Here is a 20,074-nt window from a genome sequence, read left to right on the forward strand (position 1 = left end):
GAGGGCCAGGCATGGAAAGCTCAAATCAAATCTGGCAGATTTGCATGGATGAACAAGGAATGCCGTACGAAATATGGATTCCTTTTGAACATTATTAAAGACATGGAACATCTACGGTCCTTCGATACCACAAACGGTCAGCAAGACGGTTTCTTTAATTTTACGGATTTTCATTCTTCCATAAATGAGAATCATGGCGTGACGCATTACCGCATAACAAGAAGTTGAATAAACTTTATATCAGTTGGGGTTTAATCATGTTTTCGGAAACTGATCTTCACATTGCTCCTAACTACACCTCTGCTTCCCGCCCGCCCATTCCGTGTACGTGACGGGCGAAACTCGGCCATCGCTTCTAACAGCGTCGCAGGCACGCAGTGGCTGCCGGCGAAACGGCGATAAACAACAAACAAGGGGTGCACAAACGCGCATGCGCGCGCGAGGGATTACGTTGCCGGGGCAGGCGTTTATCAGCCCTGGCAGCTACCTGCCGGGTAGAAACACGGCCAACACGGGCAGCACACGAATAAAAATAAAAGCAGGGAAAGAGGGTATACGCGGGGAAAGGTATTCTGCTCGTAAAGCTACTGCTGTTCTGCATTTTGCGCTCGCAACAGAATTTTTTAAAAAAATCATGAATACCAGTCCTGCATTTGCAAAAACTGCGAGGAATACATACAGTTTACTAAGAGTGCTCTGTATATTAATTATTATTATACTCTCTCTGTCTCTCTCTCTCTCTCTCTCTCTCTCTCTCTCTAGCCGGCCGCGGTGGCCGTGCGGTTCTGGCGCTGCAGTCCGGAACCGCGCGACTGCTACGGTCGCAGGTTCGAATCCTGCTTCGGGCATGGGTGTGTGTGATGTCCTTAGGTTAGTTAGGTTTAAGTAGTTCTAAATTCTAGGGGACTTATGACCTAAGATGTTGAGTCCCATAGTGCTCAGAGCCATTTGAACCACCATTTCTCTGTGTGTGTGTGTGTGTGTGTGTGTGTTTCTCCTGCCTCTGCATGTGCTAAGTATGGTGGCAGAGATATGTATGAATCGACAGTTAGATCACTGATTTCTATGTTTATGTATGTAACATGTTTGTCTTCTAACCTGTTATAACTACACTTTATCAGAAACTGCCAAAAATTCGTGAATACTGGCCAAAAGTATCAGCTTTCGGTCTGAAAAGGTATTTGCTCAGCCAACAAGCAAGCTGAAAATTACGTGGCGACAAGATTACTGGAAGATGCACCTCACACCGGAGTGGCAACATGCAAATGTGTCAAAAATCTCTGAAATCTTGACGCAACGAAACTAAAACGACCGAAGCAGAATTTGTGCAGATTACACTGAGGAGACAACAGTCAAGGAATAGCGACATGCACGCATACAGATGGAGGCAAAACGCGTACAGAACGTATAAATGGGCAATGCATTGGCGGAACTGTCATTTGTACTCAGCTGATTCATGTGAAAAGGTATCCGACGTGATTATAGCCGCACGTTGGAAATTGATTCAAATGGTTCAAATAGCTATGAGCACTATGGAACTTAACATCTGAGGTCATCAGTCCCCTAGACTTAGGGCTACTTAAACCTAATTAACCTATGGACATCACACACACCCATGCCTGAGGCAGGATTCGTTCCTGCGACCGTAGCAGCAGCGCGGTTCCAGACTGAAGCGCCTAGATCCGTTCGGCCGGAACGGCCGACCGTTCGAAATTAATGGACTTTGAACGTGGGATGGTAATTAGTGCTAGACACATGGGATATTCCATTTCGGAAATCGTCCGGGGATTCAGTATTCTGAGACAGTGTCAAGAATGTTGCCGGGAATGACACAATTTAGGCATTAATTCTCACAGTGGAAAACGCAGTGGCAGACGGCCTTCACTCAAACAACCGAGAGAGCGGCGTTTGAGTAAAGTTGTCAGTGCTGACAGACAAGCAATATTGCATGAAATAACCGCAGAAATCAATGTTGGAAGTACGACGAACGTATCCCTCAGGACACCGCAGCGCAATTTGGCGTTAACGGGCTATGACAGCAGATGACCGACGGGAGTCCGTTTGCTAACTGCACATTGCCTGGATCACCTCTCCGGGGCTCGTGACCGTATCGGTTGGACCGCAGACGATGGAAAACCGTGGCCGCGTTAGATGAGTCCCGATTTCAGTTGGTAAGAGCTGATGGCAGGGTTGTAGTGTGGCCAGATCCCACGAAGCCATGGATCCAAGTTATTGACAAGGCACTGTGGAAGCTGATGGTGGCCCTATAGTGGTATGGGTTGTCTTTGCATGGAAAAGACCGGGTCCAGTGGTCCAGCTGAGCATATCATCGTCTGGAAATGGTTGTGTTCAGCTACTCGGAGACCATTTGCAGCCTTTCATCGACTTGATGCTACCAAACAGCGATAGATTTTTTGTGGATGACATTGCACCATGTCATCCCACTGCAATTGTTCGTGGTTTGTTTGAGGAACATTGTGGGCAATTCAAGCGAATGATTTTGTCACCCAGATCGTCCGACATGAATCCCATCGAACACTTATGGGACATAATCGAGAGGTCAGTTGGTGCACAAACTCCTCCACCAGCAACACTTTCGTATTTATGGTCGGCTACAGAGGCTGCACAGCTCAGTATTTCTGCAGGGGTCTTCCAACGACTTGTTGAGTCCCTGCCACGTCGGGCTGCTGCACTGCGCCCGGAAATAGGAATTCGACACGATATTAGGAGGTATGCTATGACTTCTGTCCCCTCAGAGTAAACGAATTGGATCTAAAAACATTAAACCGTTACCAAGACGAGACCGCAGAATACAATGTGCTGCACCGTATTGTACTGGCACAGTTTCAGGCGTGTTGACTCGTCACAGATGTTAATTACATGCATCTGCCAAAGGCTTCGTCTTTCCCTCTATTTAAGAACAAAAGTACTGTCAAAATATTGAAACTATGATCAGTGTATCTCTGCCCTATTTCCAGAAGGTGACGAAAATACTGAAAATAGAAAAAAAATCATATTAATCGGGATGACCAAAAGTTTTCTTTGTTGGTATAAAATGGATATCCATACAAAGCTGGAGAAAGTTCTAAAATTACCGTTCAAATCACTGACGATGACGATATAAGACAAGAAGAAGAACATGTCTGTACATGAACTGTTAGAAAGAGTATCCGTCACAGTGATTAAATTTATACACTATGAAGAAACTATCAGACACCAATGAGAGATAAGAAAAGGTAAAGCATTTGTCTCAGTTTTAATCACGCCAGTAAAGGTATAGACAACTCTTTAAAAGTGTTATGTTCATTGATGAGAATGAACTGCTTTATTTACTGGTAGAGTCCATCAAGAAGTTCTCGATCGGAGAAAGGCGAAAAGCGACTAGGGTCGCCCTTAGTATCGAATACGGAGGCGGCACCACTATAATTTGGGGCTTTATGGTCTACCATGGTGTTCCGGATCTTACTAGGAGTGACCTAACGAGAGTCACGACTAGCGTTAGAGTCTCTGCAAGTACATCTGAGGGCGCGAGCACGAGTCCTTTAACGGCCGCTGCAGCCTGTGCAGATCAAGCGGCTGCTACGACAGGAACCCCGTCGTCACGACCAAACCTTTAATGACGCCAGCTGACTGCTGCACAAATAAAATTTTAGATAACTGTTTACTCAGTAAACGTCTAGTGGAAAAAAACATGAAATACAAACATCGATGAGTTTATAGCTTGGTTGAGGGCAGCTTACGTGGCTTGTGTAAATAGTTCGTTACGTTCCATGCATCACACTCTTGCGACATTGCTTCTGGGTGTAGAAACTGGCTACAAAGTCTTTCAGAACAAGACGAGCAAGCTAGCACAATATGCAGAATATGGGCGAGACGGGACTCTCATTGTTTAAAGCTGACACTAACCACCCAATCTGACGTAGACAGGTTTAGCCGATGAGCATGTCACTCTTAGCATTTCATCACAGACATGAAACTCGTGCTTATCGATCTCTCCAATGAAAGTCTTGTGCTTATTAGAGACTTCTTATTTCAATGACTATTTGGACACTTCTTCAGTACCGAGCGAGGTGGCGCAGTGGTTAAACACTGGACTCGCATTCGGGAGGACGACGGTTCAATCCCGCGTCCGTCCATCCTGGTTTAGGTTTTCCGTGATTTCCCCAAATCGCTCCAGGCAAATGCCGGGATGGTTCCTTTCAAAGGCCACGGCCGACTTTCTTCCCCGTTCTTCCCTAATCCGATGAGACTGATGACCTCGCTGTCTGGTCTCCTTCCCCAAAACAACCCAACCCAACTCTTCTTCATCATCAAAATCGCGAACAATACTCGACTTAACGGCACCATGTGGCTTGATCTGCTACCAGAAATGCAGACATCCGGCCGCGCTACCGCCACTGTTCCACGATAAAAGAGAGTACTTGGCACATATCAAATGTTACGGAAGCTTCCCGTTCGAATTGCGTATGAGGCGCTGGAAGAATGTTTACACGCTTCTTTGCGTGTTGCAAGCAGTCTAATTTTGTCTTTGCGATCGCTACCGGAACGATATGTAGAGGTCTCTGAAGTAAATCTCCAGATACATCACTTAAAGCTGGTTCTTTAAACTTTGTGAGTAGGCTTTCACCGGATAATTGGCGTTTAGCACCAGGCGTCCGCCAGTTCGCGTTTTGTCCGTGACTGTCTCCCTTGAGTCAAACAAACCTTTCGTTCTTTATACAACCATTCTTCGTATATATTCAATATCTCCTGTTAGTCTTATCTGGTATGCATCCTACACGCTTGTACAATATTGTAAGATGGCGTACATAAATGAGATGTAAGCAGTGTCCTTTGTAGATCGACTAAATTTTTCCAATATCCTGCCAATGTGCGAAGTCTCCTGCCGGCTTTAACTACGGTTGAGACTATGCGATCATTCCACGTCTTATCAAGCCAAATTGTTACATCAAGGTATTTATATGAATTGACTGATTCCAATTATGACTCAGTGTTATTGCAGTCATCGTATACTACCTTTCTTCTGCATTATATGAAGTGAAAAGTCTTATATTTCTATACGTTTATAGTAAGTAGTCAATCTTGGCAGCACGTTACCATTTCATCAGGAACTGCCTTTGTGTTTTACAGCTTTTTTTCCAGATAGTGCTTTACCACAGATACCTGCAAAAAGTCTGAGGTGTGTATGATTGATCTTTAATACACAAAATGAACGGCAAGTGCCTCAAAACGTTTCTCTGATGCATGGCTGAAGCTGCTTCTATTTCTGTCAATGATTCTCCATCCAAGACAATATTCTACACCCTCCATCCAGAGTCCTCAATACACTCACAAATTTTGTTTCTGATAAGGCGTGCATAAGCGACAGATTATAAACGGAAACAAAACAGGGCTCCTCTTTTATTTACAAATTAGCTATTCGAAAGTTCAGTGATATGAAATTGTAACGGTGGAGGGGGGAAAGGTAGTTAATACTTCACAACATAATGACCCGAGCCAAGCAGTAGACATCAAAAAGGAATGTGAGAAATGAGATACTTATAATGTGAGGAAATCCCTGAACACATCTTCATATTTAGGTACAACTGCACTGAGAAATACTGAACAAAATGTTTCCTAAATAGTTGCCTGGCAGTCCTAAAGCGACTGATAAGTCTCCATACAATTTTTTTTAGTTTGTTTCTAGATGCCATCAATACTGTGTACGGCGCGCGGAGTGGCCGCGCGGTTTGAGGCGCCATGTGACGGACTGCGCGGCCCCTCCCGCCGGAGGTTCGAGTCCTCCCTCGGGCATGGGTGTGTGTGTGTTGTTCTTAGCATAAGTTAGTTTAAGTAGTGTGTAAGTCTATGGACCGATGACCTAAGCAGTTTGGTCCCTTAGGACTTCACACACACACACACACACACACACACACACACACACACACACACACACACACATTAATAATGTTATGTGGTTGCTGATAACTTCAAAGTTTCATTTTCAGTTTATTTTCTGCTTAACAACGGGTGATTTCGTTCTGATGTAATTCTTGCTCAAAGGAAATTCGATCTGTATTGCAGTGTGATTAACGTAATTTTTATATAAAAAACTACGGGTTGTTTATAAATTAGTTATACAAAAGGTTCCGACTGGTAACAAGCCAGGGTGTGAATCGGACATTCAAAAATGTTACGATGCCCCATGAAAACATCCTCCGCAGATGGGGACGAAAGGTCGGATTTTACGGTGAAATCCATTCGACCATGGCGTACTAGCCCGGAACATTTTATTAAGTATATCTTCAAATTTCATTAATAAATGTTCAATATGGCTACTTCCGTTTGCAACACGACAAATGTCCCATCTGTAATCAATTTCCTACAAAAATCTATGAAACAAGTCTTGACGTATGTTGACTACTGATTTTGTACCCGTTGTAACAGCCTGTCGACGCTTCCCGGAAGCGGAGGAATACTCTTTCTTTAATGTAACCCCATACACGTAAGTTCAGTGGGGTTAAGTCACGTGATCGGGGTGGCCAGCATTCTGTTCCACCATGTCCAACCTAAGTAGGCACGTTCATACGGAGGTACGCAAGTTCACTATGATAATGTGGTGGTGCGCCATCTAGCTGAAAAATAAATTCTGTTCCCATATCCTGTTGTAATTGAAGCTTCAGTTGATATTCAAGCATGTCCAGGAGAATATGCCAATTACAGTTGACTCGGGAAAAAAGAAAGAACCGTAAATCTTGTTACAGATTAGAGCACAGAAAATATTTACCTTAGATGAGTCCCTTACATGTTCGATTACTTGACGTGGTTTCTGCTCAGCCCATATACGAACGTTATGGTTCAAATGGCTCTGAGCACTATGGGACTTAACTTCTGAGGTCATCAGTCCCCTAGAACTTAGAACTAGTTAAACCTAACTAACCTAAGGACATCACACACATCCATGCCCGAGACAGGATTCGAACCTGCGACCGTAGCGGTCGCGCGCTTCCACACTGTAGCGCCTTGAACCGCTCGGCCACTCCGGCCGGCTAAGAATGTTATGGTTATTCACTTTACCGCAGGTGTAGCAGGTGGCTTCGTCACTGAACACAATTTTATTAAGAAAATCGTCTTCAGTCTCTATTTTGGTAAACATTTCTACACAAAACTGAGCTCGTTTGTCTTTGTCACTTTCTCTTACAGCTTGCAACAGTTCCAATTTGTAGAGTTTGAATGACAGGTGTTCCCGTAAACCCATCCACACTGTAATATTATGCATATTCAACTCTGAGGTGCCACATCTCGTTGATTTACCCTAACTACGAATGTTAGACTGACGAACTAGTTCAATTGCTGTGTCAGAGACTGCTGGCCGACCCTGACCCGCCGTCATATGTAATATACAACCACTTTCGGTGAAATGATTGTACCAATTAATAACAGTTTGTCTTTGAGGTGGTGTCTTGCGATATTTAGTTCTGAATTATGTCTGAACTATAGCAGCGGATTTAGAGCCATGAAACAATAAACAACACTGTTCATGCTATGCAATGTTATACACTGAAGCGCCAAAGAAACTGGTGTAGGCATGCATATTCAAATACAGAGATATGTAAACAGGCAGAATACGGCGCTGCGGTCGGGAACGCCTATATAAGACAAGAGTCTGGCGCAGTTGTTAGATCGTTTCCTGCTGTTGCAATGGCAGGTTACCAAGATTTAAGTGAGTTTGAACGTGGTGTTATAGTCGGCGCACGAGCGATGGGTCACAGCATCTCTGCGGTAACCATGAAGTGGGGATTTTCCCGCAAGATCATTTCACGACCGTACCGTGAATATCAAGAATCCGTTAAAACATCAAATCTTCGACATCGATGCGGCCGGAAAAAGATCCTGCAAGAACGGGACCAACGACGACTGAAGGGAATCGTTCAACGTCACAGAAGTGCAACACTTCCACAAACTGCTGCAGAATTCAATGGTGGGCCATCAACAAGTGTTAGCGTGCGAGCCATTCAACGAAACATCATCGGTATGGGCCTGCGGGGTCGAGGTCCACTTGTGTACCCCTAATCACTGCACGACACAAAAAGTTACACCTCTCCTGGGTCCGTCAACACCGACATTGTACTGGAAACATGTTGCCTGGTCGGACGAGTCTCGTTTTCAAATTGTATCGAGCGGATGGACGTGTACGGGTATGGAGACAAACTCATGAATCCATGAACCCTGCATTGTCAGCAGGGGACAGTTCAAGTTGATGGAGGCTCTGCAGTGGTGTGCAGTTGAAGTGATATGGCACTCCTGATACGTTTAGATACGTCTCTGACACGTAAGCATCCTGTCTGATCACCTGCATCCGTTCATGTCCACTGTACATTCCGACGGACCTGAGAAATTCCAGCAGGGGAATGCGACACGCCACACTTCGAGAACTGCTGCAGAGTGGCTCCAGGAACACTCTTCTCAGTTTAAACAATTCCGCTGGTCACCAAACTCCCCAGGCATGAACATTATTGAGCATATCTGGGATGCTTTGCAATGTGCTGTTCAGAAGAGATTTCCACCTTCTCGTACTATTACGGATTTATGGACAACCCTGCAGGATTCATGGTGTCAGTTCCCTCCAACACTACTTCAGACATTAGTCGAGTCCATGCCACGTCGTGTTGCGGCACTTCTGCGTGCTCGCGGGGGCCCTACACGATATTAGGCAGGCGTACCAGTTTCTTTGGCTCTTCACTGTACGACTCACTGACGTCTGTTGGAATAACTCATCCCCGCATGGCATCTAGTGGGATCATCGGGTACTAACAGTGACAGCAGGGAATAAAAGTTGAACATATACTGTATTCAGCGCTGTATTAAACATTTCTGTTAGTTTCTTACTCTTTTCACAATTAAAGCTTCCTTTTGTGCAACTAATATACAAACAACGTGTATTCTGGCACGGAGGAAGTACTGTACAAATATTTCTTTCACGGTACCTGTCTCTATAACCCACTGAGTTCCGATATTTTGCCTGTCTGTCTGCGATACATTAAACGAGCGCCGTTCGCGCAAAGCTACTGACGCACGCACCTGCTTCCACAAATTGACGTGCGCAGCTGACGCATTTAAAAGCATTTCCTTTGAAGTGGTTGCATAAATATGAGTAACGGCGGTCGTTTGGATCTACAGTGAGAAATGCTGCAATGCTTCGCTGCCATCGAGATCACTAGCGACCGAGCGGCAGCTTAGCTGGAGAAGGTTTGAGGGAAGTAAGCGGCCGTGGTTTGTTCACATCATGGAAGCTCACTCTATACTCGTCAGTTTGTGCATGAATTTGAGAATTCCTTCTTGAGAAAAACACAAATTCTTGTTTTTCTCTATTTATTAATAGCCATTCAACTGTCTACTAGTAAAAGCTTGTAACAAAGCACGGCGGAACAGCTCCACTTGCTGTAATAGCAAACTTAATGTAAATACTATTTTGTTCTTTTCTTTGCTTCTGCCTCGTACATACTTGGTATATATGCCACATATACATGAAATATTTAAATTCATTTACAAGCTATAATTTTGTAAGTTTTATTGATACGTGTGGCTGATAACTGTATTTCTCATAGAAACATTTTCTTTATTGAAGAATTCGTATCATAATTTAAGATTGAGAAAAACTATGTGCACTTAAAAATCAGACACCAATAATAAATGGTTGCTTTAAGATTAACATACTTTGTTCAAAAGCCTTCATTTCCTTCTGTATAAGCATCATTTGTCTTATTTGGGATTAATGTATTTCAAGAAATATCTTTATTCAGAATCATTTTTGTTGTAAGAACTCCAGGGCGTTCGAATACTTAAATGCTCTATATCTCCGAAAATCCAGTGTTATTGTGCTGTAAATATAATTTTGCTGTAACTTCAGATTATGTAGTGAAATATGTAAAATGTGCATTTCTAGAAATTTCATGAGGGGGGGCTTTGCAATAAAATACGAGTAAATTTGCATATCCAAAACGCTCCAGAGAATAGAACCAGTTATTAACGTCATTTTAAGGATCTATGGAGAAGAGTTAAGCAAAATACTTTAATTACGAGAAGTGTATATGTATTGTCTGTTTATTATTCCTGTAATTCAACGTTTTGTGAAAAACTTCTCTCCACATACCTCGAATAGATTATGCGGACAATGCCAAAATCACGCATGGTTAAGCTTCCAATAAGTGATGTTCATACAGTCAGTGTGCGACAGAAAAGCTCCGTCTAATCAGTCATGTGTATTATTATGAATGGCCGCTTATTTATTTTAAGTCAGAGTCGTCGACATCCTTGAGCGTTACATACCGACTCTGTGACAGTTAAGGATCATATCTGCAAACTGATCATCAATGTAACTAGTAGCAATAAATATGCAATAACTGATAATTAACTTCTATGTTGTTTCTTGAATTATTTGAAAATTGTTTAAAGCAACAAGCAGTCGCCTACTAGACGTTAGTTTAATGCAATATACGAGGCAGCAAAAATATCGGTAATGTTAAAACGAGAACTGTATAAGACAGACAGTAACATGACCTAACAGATTTGCTATTATGGCATATGTTACTGTTCAAGTACGTTTCGTGTATTTGATAACGATAGTACAAAATTGTATTTATTTTGAATCAGATATTTTTAATGTTAATGTACCGCTATTGGATAATCCATTCAGATGATTTATTCTCTGTATTTAATTCACGTGATCAAGTTCGAAGTCACACAATTTCATCTTTGGAAGTGGTTGTGGCAATCCATCTCTACAGAAACATTGAATTACATGAAGTGATACAACACACAATCACATCGAAAATCAGTAGCGTTCCTGTAAGCATAAAATATTTCATTTGTTTTTTGCTTTCATTGGATAATCATGAAACGTCAGCTGCTGTATGTTCGCCCTTCGTACTGGGTGACACGGGAACTGGAATCTTTTGTACTTACAGCAGCACTGCCTTTGTTTTATAATTTTGAAATCGATCATACGCCAATAACAAAGCTGAATGAATTATCCACAAACAGCACACTAATGAATGCTCATGTTGCAAAATCACTGAAACGTTTGGTTGAATAGAGAAAAACAAGAAATCGTGTTTTCTTCCAAGCTGTGGTTTGCTTGAAGGCCCCTTCCAGGAATATCCTTAAATGATGTAAGGTAACTACAAAAAACCTAGTTAAGAACTGCCTTATGGTGATTTGTACACTGGTTCCTGAGGAAACAGTTCCAATATCCCAAACACTGGCACACGTCACTGGGTGTAATCCTTGGTAGTGGATGGACGGACTTCATACCACAGTAACTGCAGTTTACTGATTGCTTTATAGCTGCAAGAAGATGGAAAATGAAAAGAAACTATTTCAACAATTATATGAACAAATGCTGATGACTGTGGATAGTCTATTGAAAATTATTACATCAGTATTTACTTCATATGCAGACTAATAATTACAGCTCTTACGAGTAGTATGTTTTTAGGATGGTTAGTACCTCCTAGTATGCAAGGCACAAATAAGCCATTGAAGTTTGTTTTCGCTGGGAAGCAGGTTAGGTATTGAAGTGAAGTGTGAATGCGTGGAGGCAAGAGGGCAGTCTATACTGACAGGCGTAGTCCACTTCACGGTGCAGTTACGACAGTTCAGAAAACATCAGGAAGAAAATTAAGTGATGTATTTGTGGGTAGACTGTTAGACGCAGAGAATAAATTACTTACACACTGAAGTTGGTGCATATTAGTGTACCAATGATCACAATATCTGTACCTATACCCCTAACGTCCTGTATATTAGCACGAAGTTTGAGAAATGCGGGCTTACAAAGCTGATAAGAGAGATTCTAAGATTTTCATGATTAAGCACTGTCCTTTTCATCAGATCCTTGACATCTTGGATGTCAGGTTAGAATTTAACGACTCATTGAGAAATACGTCATAAGAGGTGCATGGACTTCGTGATCCAGGTACACCATATACGCTGGTTGTAAGTAAGTATTAGAAAATTTCGCTATTGATTCCGCTAGTTGCTCGACATCCACAATCGTAAATAACAGTTCTGCTCTAGAAATTGTTACAAGAAAGCACAACGACAAAACCGACATCTCCCCTACGACTGCCTATGTGCCGATATTGGAGAGAGTGGGGGAGAGCGCTTACACCTGGCGGCTACCATCTCAAACGGCGGTTCCAACTATGTAACTGTTTCGCTAACGTATACAGCAGCGCAAAGCGTCATATGCTATGTGGCAGCTGTACACGTCAGCTGTTTCATAGGATTAGTGTCTTAGGCGCAGACAGGTAACTGAATTGGACTTCCCTCAAAGCGGCGTCGGTAACCTTGTAACAGAACACCCCGTATAGCAGGCTTCCGCAAGCAACGGCCGTTCCCTAGCTACTCGCATTTGATAGGCGTTTACCTTACTTCAATGGCACGGAAATTAACACTCGCTATGCCATATGGCGCTTTTCATCGTAATCATGGTAATTTAGATGAAATTTCGGCCAAGTTATGCACTTTCTGGGCAAGTATCCTGGAATGATCGTGGGGAAACTTTTACCACCCTTTTTATACACCATTCTCTACCTGGCCTAACCCACAGCATACTTTTCCCTATTATTGATACACATGTAACGAAAACACACAATGTTACTTTAGAAGAGATGGGATCAGTTTATCGAATTTGAAATAACCATAATGTAGACTAACTGGGCATTCCATTTCCCATACGATTCGAGTACTGCACGTTTCTTGTTCCATAGTGAGGCATGTGTAGCGAAACCGTAATGCTAAAAATATTACTGCAGCAAATTAGCGTTGATGAGAATTGTCTAAAGTGGATGAAAGCCACATGGAGATAAGAATGGATACAGAAGCTGCACTCAATATGACAGTTACGCAGTCACTGGCCAGGGAAACCTAGGTGTGGAAGTAGTGATAATAGTGTTGGTGGTGACTGCAGCCTGAAGACTACTTTCTTATGACTTTCATGAAGTTTCTGATCCACTACGCGTTCCTAATTGTTTGAGATTAGGTATTTTGTTTTACTGAATTAAAATCACGTCTTTACAGCAGATGAAATATTGTTCGGGACAATACTTTATCTTTTAGAGAGTCCGAAAAATACTAAGACAAATAACGGTATATACCTATGGTTGTTTACGTGTAATGTCGCCAAAGAGAAAGATAATGACTTAATGTAAAGCCCTGTACACGTCGGGAGCCATTCCAGTTACGTCTTTTCGTCATCGAGATAAACGATATCACTAAGGAGTCATAATTAGATGTGAATATTGGTACTTATCTATACGAAATGTAAAAGGAAAATTAATCTTGCACTTCTTTTTTCTTTCAGGATGACTAAAAGAAAATCAGCATCAACGTTATCCGTAGATCATTTACTAAAAACAGGCGCAAATTGTTTACTGAATCGGAATTCCTAATTGGAATTATCACAGTTGCCAGATGGATTTTATATTCCTGCGCCAGCACTTGTTGGGCAATGTAAGAAACAGTTTATTATATCCGTATTCAGTTCATGATACTTCGTACAGAAAGACATATACAGTGCGTAGAATATTTTGAGGAAACTCACATGTGAATATTGTTTTCCATGCGGAGAAAGGAAAGAGAAAATTAACACAGGTGCTTGGCAGAAATAACAGCGAGATGTGAGCGAGCGAGGCGTGTAAATGTCACCTCGCACGTGTCGCGCGATTAAAAAGCGGAGGCGAGCGGACACCAAACGGAATATATGCATGAGAACAGAGGCAGGGAGCAGGAACTAGGAGTGCAATGCAGACACGAGTGGTCTACTCGTGATCCTGAGAAGAGAAGAGCTCAGACAACCAAAACGCGCTGAAACAACGAAGTGAGATTTGGCTCATCAAATGAGTTAAGTTACACATAAAGTCGTAGTATCACCATCATCTTGAACCGTTTCCAGTCCCAGGATGGGTCTGCTTGGAACGTAAAGCCTCTCCATCTACTCCCGTTTTCCCACTATTTTTCTGTGTTCAATTTCTTCGCCTCTTTGTTCAACATACTCCTCCACATCTTTCAGTCATCTGTCCCTTGGTCTTCGTCTAGTCGTTCCCTTCTCATCTCCATTTCACGTATCTTCTTGGGAAACCTATTGTTTTCCATTCTCTTTATAAGTGCCCATATCATCTTAGCCTTGATGTTTCTGTCCTGCTCCTCTGAAGGGGCTCTTCTTACACTATTTTCTTTACCCTTTCGTTCCTCATCCTATCTCTCCTTGTTACTCCTATTCTATTTCTGAGGAACTTCATTTCACATGTCTGCAATGTGCTTATATCCCTTTTCTTCATTACCCATGTTTCAGATGCATCGGTCAGTACTGGGGTGTAGGAACTTCCGTATATTACTTCTTTGCTTTTTTGTAGGACGTCTTTGTTCCAAATCAGGCTCCCAACACTTCGCAGGACTGCTCCTGCCTGTCTGCCACTCTCACTGGTCTCTTTCTCATTTATTCTATTTACCTCTGTCACACTTCCCAGATACTTGACACTTTCCACCTTCTTCAACTATTCACCTCCATTTTGTTATTCCGCTAGTTGTTCTACCTTTTTTTCTAGTTGTAACCAGTACATCACATTTGTTTACATTAAATTTCTTTCCATACTGTCTCTTAGTTTCTTCCCAAGCATCTAGCTGTTTCTGAATCTCCTCCTCCTTCCTGTTACCCCAAATTATCAAGTCATCCGCGAATACCATTATTTTTATCTTTTATTCTTTACTTTTACTCTACTTCACTTTAAGTTTAATTTTCTACTATAAAATCTCATACTTTCCAAAATACGTTATTATATAGGGAATTTATAATTTTGTTTCTTACACATATTTTATACGTACTTAAAAGTTTTTACTTGTCCAGAAAGACTTCCTTCCAATGATACTTTGATGGAAACTTCACATCTGCTGATTCTCTTCTCTTTAGTTTTCTTTACACTTCCCTTCATTCTGTATTTCTGATCATTTTTACATAGATCCCCGTCACAAGCTTCAGTTGTTGCTCTAATTCTGACATCAATGTTTGACCATCTGCATACTTAATAGTCTTTATTCTTTCTCTTCTTACTGTCATACCGCTTTTTTTTTACGCTTTTCCCGTTAATTTCTGACCATAAATATTGAAAAACCTTGTTTACAAACAACCCCTCATCTGACTCGTCTTCCAGTATTTGTCTCATCTGTTTCCTTCTCGCTGCCTTTATACTACTTTTTGTCTTGAGTACAGTTCCTTTATCAGTCTTGCGCCCTTTCAGCTTACACTACGCTCTTTCAAGATTTTCGAAAGGGTACTACAGAAAACGTCGTCAGATACCTTTTCTCAGTACACAACCCACTGATGTCTGGTATCTCCGAAGCGAGAAAGGAAAAGTGGTGCAACCTCCTACAAGAGACGGACATGAAGCACAGTAGTAGGAAGGCATGGAAACTGGTCAACAGTCTCAACAACGACCCAACAGAACCACAACCAAATTACAGTGAAGTTACACCCGATCAGATAGCTCACCAACTACTCATGAACGGAAAAACTAAAAGGAAGACCAGGAATGGCAAAATTAAAAGAAAAATGAACGAGGAGATTAGCTTCCTAGCTCGCCCGTTCTTCATTCAGGAGCTACAAGATGCCATCAATGATTTGAAAAACAATAAGGCCGCTGGCCTCGACGATCTGAGATCTGAGCAAATTAAACATTTTGGACCGGGAGTACAAGCATGGATCCTAGAGCTAATGAATAACTGTATTACAACAATGCAAATTCCTAAACTGTGGAGGAAAGCTCGGGTTATTGCGTTACTAAAACCAGGGAAAGACCCAGCTGAAGCTAAAAATTTCCGGCCTGTATCACTGCTTTGTCATTTATTTAAAGTGCTGGAGCGAATGGTCCTCAAACGCATAGCTGATTATGTGGACAAAGCCCTCATTAACGAACAAGCTGGATTTCGACCAGGAAAATCATGCTGCAGCCAAATTCTTAATCTCACACAGTACATCGAAGACGGCTATCAGAGAGGAGAAGTAACTGGGGTCGCATTCCTGGATCTCAGTGCTGCATATGACACAGTTAACCATAAGTTGCTTACCCAGAAAGTGTATAATGTCACTAAGGACTACACCCTTTCTATGTTCGTGCAATGTCTGCTACAAAACAGACGCTACTATGTAACCTTACAATCTAAAAACAGTCGTTGGAGGACACAGAAAAATGGACTTGCACAGGGTAGTGTCTTGGCTCCAATATTATTTAACATCTATACCAATGATCTTCCCATCAGCCGCCAGACACGAATGTTCATATATGCTGATGATGCAGCAGTGGCCACACAGGATAAAACCTTTGAACAAGTGGAGGAGAATCTCACAGGAGCCTTAACAGAACTTGCTACCTATTACGACGGCAATAATCTCAAATCAAACCCTAGTAAATCTCAAGTATCCGCTTTCCATCTTAGGAACAAACAAGCCAAACGGAAACTCCGAGTCATGTGGCAAGGGGAAGAGCTGAAACATACAAACAGCCCAAAATACCTGGGAGTAACATTGGACAGAGCACTTACTTTTAAGCAGCACTGTCACAACACTAAAAAAAAGGTCTGTGCCAGGAACAACATACTGCGGAAGCTAACAGGTTCATCGTGGGGAGCTCAACCACATGTTTTGCGCACCACGGGTCTGGTGCTGAGCATCTCAGCAGCGGAATATGCGGCGCCAGTTTGGAGGAACTCTGCTCACACTAAGCAAGTTGACGTCGCCGTAAACGAAACTGTACGTATTGCCACAGGTTGCCTCAAACCAACTCCCACAGACATCATTTACCCCATCATAGGCATAGCACCACCCACTATCCGCAGACAAGTAGCCGCCGAGATCGAAAGATCAAAACAAAAGAATGATCCTCGACACCCGATGCATATGCACCGAAAACAACGTGTCCGGCTGAAATCCCGCAGGAGTTTCATTGAAACTACTGAAGAGCTCGCCATCAAGCCCGCCGCAAGGCGGCTATCTCTTTGGGAAGAAATGGTGCCACACTCCACAATGGAACTACTTGAGGTGGGATCTGCAGGATTTCAACTACCTTTTACAACTTGGAGGTCATTAAACCGGCTGCGCACTGGAGTAACTGGGTGCAAATCAAACCTATTTAAATGGGGTTACAGTGATGGCGACAGGTGTGAATGCGGAGCAATACAGGACTTGGACCACCTACTGATCTGCCCAGATATGTCTATGACATGCACTAAAGATGATATTTTGAAAGTCAATGACAAAGCAATCTACGTTGCTAATTTCTGGGAAGGGAAGATATAATTGGTGCATCCGGACACGGAAGAAGAAGAAGTACACAACTCAGATGTCCATACCACCGTAGACTTCTAGCAACCTTTGACCTATAATACTTATTCATCTCGTGTTCCTTTACCTTTTCTAGATAAAAATTGGTCCTCCTAGATGTTTGCCTCAAATTTGCTTTCAAATTTTCTGAGAACAAGCCTACATACAGTCTCTCTTATACTGAATATGAAAGTAATTCTTTGTGTAGTAGACATGACACCTTCAGCTGTATTTACAGGTCTTATTTTATTTACAATCGATTTTGGTAATTCATTACAAACTCCAGAATTCACAGTATGTTGCATAAAGATAGAGTAACAACTGTCATCCCACGGTGTATCGTAAGATAGTTGTACGGATAAAACTAATTCTCCTATAATCTTTAAATCGATTTCTTTAGTAAGGAGGCTAGAATATTTTAACTAAATCTTCAGGCTTAATACTCCTATCATTTATCTTACCGATTAGATCTGTGAATATAGCAACTGATTCAGTTCGCATTTAATGCTTCAACCCGCATCTTACCACAAGTCAATGTTTTACTCTTCCTGACATCCTGTATAGCCTTCTACACTCCTCATCTCAAAATATTTGGTCCACAGTCCATCTCATCACACCACACTGGTTCTTCCTCTTAGTCGCGTGTGATCATCTTGCGCTTCAAAGAATTTCTGGACAAATACTTCCACACCTTTTTGTTCTTTTCCAGATATAATGTTCCATTTTTGTTTAGCAAGCCTTTTGAAGTTTTCTTGGATGTGAATTTGCCATGTGCTTGCTTATTTTATACTCGTATTCTACCTTACTTTATTTTACTAGTTCTTCAGTCTCCTCAGAATGATTAATTCATCTTCATATGTATCTTTTTCCTTCTAAGGATCAGGCATTCTTCAGCTTCCAAAGTTCATCCATTTTTACCTAACAGACCTGATGTAATGCATTATTTACTATTCTTTTCCTTCTGTATTTCTCCAGCCTTTTCTCCCAGTCTTCTCAAAATTACGTTGTGGACTTTGTTGTATTCATCTGACACATTGGTATTCTCTGCTGACTTTTTCAGATTTCCTTCAGTGTTAGTTGGCATTACATCATAGTGTGAGCAGAATTAACAATTTCCCTTTTCCCTGCATATTATCTTCTTTTAATATGCTTCAGTGTTGTTCGCAAGTTTTTACCAGCAAATTAAGACTTTATCAGTATCCTCATCAGGCTATGTCGTTGTCTTTTGGTTACAGTTTTGGAATCTTTACAACTACCCTAATTCTACCTGATATCTTGTACTACCGACAGGAGATTTCCGAGTATATAGTCTCCGATAGTGATTCTCAAACCACATGTGAACAACTCATAGATCAAAGAGTTCAGATAAAGACACTACTTTTTGTACTCGATTCGTTTCTGTTCCCAGTTACATACTATCAAGCTATATTGTTCTATTAACTTTCCCAAATATGCTGTTCTGATCTCCATCATAGTTGTTGCTTATTCTTTTTTATTTTCTCCGGAGATTTCTGTAATTTTTTCGTTGGAACTTGAATAATCAAAATATCCAGAGCAGTGCTTGACACTTTTATTGCTAGCACTCTTTCAGTCAGTAGCATACTTCCTTCATGTTTTATCAACATTTTTGTAAGTTAATCCTACACAATTTTCTTTTCGTTTTACCTCTTTAAATACTATTTTGTTGTGCATATTCAGATCCTCCTCCTTATTCCCACATCAGTACAATTGGTCATGAAACATTAATGTTGTTCCTCTGCATTTCTGTAATAATTTTTTCTGCTTTATTCCCTCTAATCACTGTTCTCACATTCTAGTTTACAGTTCTTAAACCAGATATCTTTCTTTTTCTTTTTTCCTTACTATTGTTTAGCATATAGCATTGCACTCCTGAAAAAGTGTCCACCTTGAGATCCGAGTGTGCATATATTACTAAGAAACTCTGCTTCTCAGGACATGCCATTCTTTTATGATTCGTCTGCTGGGACCACAGATAGCGTTAGGGTCTTTAATGTGGTGGTTTCCCTTTGCTCTCAGCACACTACAGGACTGACCGTAGTACTTTCATTCGCTTTTCGGCATGTGAATGTCCCATCTTCCTCCAGCTCATCTACAATCCTCCGAAGAGGTGCTAACACGTGAACGGAAGTGCTCTCCTCTTCCTTAGAGATAACAAGTTTCTGCGTGCTGACTACCTGAACATCTGCACGAACGTTGCCCCCTCTCTATCATGGAGAAACTACTTCATTGCTATACATTTTTACTTGTTCATGGTCTAAATGTTTGATTTAATGGTAGTAGCGAATGATCGAAAGCGAAAATAAGTTTGTTTTTAAATCGTCGTACTGGGATATCTGTTGGCAGAATTGGTAGTAAACGGGCTCTTCGCCACCTGATCTGAGACTTCTGAAGTGTATGAAAGCAGTACGCTTACTCTCAATTATAATATACACTACTGGCCAATAAAATTGCTACACCAAGAAGAAATGCAGATGATAAAGGGGTATTCATTGGACAAATATATTATACTAGAACTGACATGTGATTACATTTTCACGCAATTTGGGTGCATAGATCCTGAGAAATCAGTACACAGAACAACCACCTCTGGCCGTAATAACGGCCTTGATACTCCTGGGCATTGAGTCAAACAGAGCTTGGATGGCGTGTACAGGTACACCTGCCCATGTAGCTTCAAAACGATACCACAGTTCATCA

At 41.7% G+C, this 20,074-nt stretch overlaps 1 protein-coding gene across 1 annotated transcript in view; it reads right to left on the reverse strand.

Annotated features, from left to right (window-relative positions):
• Positions 1-20,074, reverse strand: part of LOC126263300 (neural-cadherin-like) — a 420,924-nt gene that overhangs the window by 345,274 nt on the left and 55,576 nt on the right. The gene's annotated exons all lie outside the window — the stretch shown is intronic.

This window comes from Schistocerca nitens, chromosome 6, assembly GCF_023898315.1.
Source record: "Schistocerca nitens isolate TAMUIC-IGC-003100 chromosome 6, iqSchNite1.1, whole genome shotgun sequence".
Taxonomy (NCBI): Eukaryota; Metazoa; Arthropoda; class Insecta; order Orthoptera; family Acrididae; genus Schistocerca; species Schistocerca nitens.